This window comes from Orycteropus afer, unplaced genomic scaffold (genome assembly GCF_000298275.1).
Source record: "Orycteropus afer afer isolate SDZICR_OR568_19922 unplaced genomic scaffold, OryAfe1.0 scaffold00314, whole genome shotgun sequence".
Lineage (NCBI taxonomy): Eukaryota > Metazoa > Chordata > Mammalia > Tubulidentata > Orycteropodidae > Orycteropus > Orycteropus afer.
In genome coordinates, this window is record NW_006921901.1 from 746,631 (window position 1) to 748,883 (window position 2,253).

Genomic DNA, 2,253 nt, shown 5'->3' on the forward strand with positions numbered 1-2,253 from the left:
CACTGCTGTTGAGTAGGATCCAACTCATAGAAACCCCTCTTTGGGTTTCCAAGGCGATATCACTACAGAAGTAGATTGCCCAATCTTCCTTCTGAGAAGTGGCTGGTGGGTTTGAACCACCAGCATTCTGGTTAGCAGTCAAATGCCTTAGGCAGTACACCACCAGAGCTCCCCAGATATTAGAGCCCCTAAGTTTGCACCTAATTTTTCCTTGATGAACTTTATAGTTTTCGGTCTTACATTTAGGTCTTTATCCATCTTGAGTTAGTTATTGTGCATGGTGTGAGGCATGGATCTTGTTTCAACTTTTTGCAAATGGATATACAGTTTTGCCAGCATCATTTATTATAGAGCCTATCTCTTTCCTATTTGATAGATTACAGCCATTTGTCAAAGATCACCTGTCCATAGGTGGATGGATCTATTTCTGGATTTTCAGTTCTGCTCCACTGGTCTGTAGTCTCTTGTACAAATACCATGCTGTTTTGACTACTGTGTCTGTATAGTAGGTTTTGAGGTTGGGGATTGTGAGACTTCCTACTTTGTTCTTCTTCAGTAGTGTTTTGTTTATCTGAGGTCTCTTTCCTTTCCATATAAAATAGTGATTGGTTTTTCCATGTCCTTAAAGAATGCTGATGGAATCAGTATCAGGATTGCATTGAAGCTACAGAGTGCTTTGGGTAGTACTGATATTTTTCACAATGTTCAATCTTCCTATCCATGAGCATAGTATATTAGGTAGGTCTTTTATAGTTTCTTGCAGTGGTATTCTGTAATTCTTTTTGTATAGGTCTTTTGTGTCCCTGGTAAGAGTTATTCCTAAGTATTTTATCATTTTAGTAGCTATTGTAAATTGTATTGTTTTCCTTATTTCTTTTTCAGAGATCTCTTTGTTGATGTAGAGGAATTCAACTAATTTTTGTATGTTGATATTATGTCTTGCCACTTTGCTGAATCTTTCAATTAATTCCAGTAGTTTTCTTGCTGAATCTCTAGGATTTTCTATGTAGAGGATCATATCATCTGCAAATAGGGTTGATTTTACTCCTTCCTTACCAATTTGGATGATTTTGTTTCTCTTTTTTTTCCATTATTGCTCTGGTTAGGACTTCAGATACAATGTTGAGTAAAAGTGGTGATAGAGGTTATCCTTGTCTGGTTTCCATTTGCAAAGGGAATGCTTCCTGTCTCTCTCCGTTGAGAATAATGTTGGCTATTGGCTTTGCAAATATGCCCTTTATTATGCTGAAGAAATTCACTTCTATTCCTATTTTGTTAAGAGTTTTCATCAGGAATGGGTGTTGGATTTTATCAAGTGCTTTTTCTGCATTGATTGATATGATCATGTCATTCTTTTTCTTTATTTTATTTATGTGATGGATTATGTTGACATTTTTTCTAATGTTGAACCATCCTTGCATACTGGGTATAAATCCCACTTGGTCACATGTATTACTTTTTTGATGTAGTGTTGGATTTTATTTGCTATGATTTTATTGAAGGTTTTTGTGTTTATATCCATGAGGGGTATGTTGTTGCTGTTGTTAGGTGCCATTCAGTCAGCTCTGACTCATAGCAAGTCTATGTGCAACAGAACAAAACACTGCCCAGTTGTGCACCATCCTCACAATCCTTGCTGTATTTGAGCCCATTGTTGCAGCCACTGTGTCAATCCATCTTGTTGAGGGTCTTCTCCTTTTTAGCTGACCCTCCACTTTGGTAAGCATGATATCCTTCTCTAAAGAATGGTCCCTTCTGACAACTTGACCAAAGTAGGTAAGATGAAGTCTGGCCATTCTCACTTCCAAGGAGTATGTATCCTCGCTCTACTTCTTCCAGGACAGATTTGTTCATTCTTCTGGCAGTCCATGGTATTTTCAACATTCTTCACCAACACCATAATTCAAAAGCATCAACTCTTCTTCAGTCTTCCATATTCATTGTCCAGCTTTCACATGCATATGAGGTAACTGAAAATACCATGGCTTAGGTCAGGCATACCTTAGTCTTCAAAGTGACATCTTTGCTCTTTAAAACTTAAAAGAGGTATTTTACAACAGATTTTCCCAGTGCAATATGACATTTGATTTCTTGACTGCTGCTTCTGTTGGTGTTGATCATTGTTCTGGTTACCTAGTGCCACTCTGACAAGAATATATCACAGATGGGATGGCCTTAACAAACAGGAGTTTATTCTTACAATTTGGAGGCTTTAAGTCCAAGTTCAAAGTGCCAGGCTCTAGGGGCTGGGTG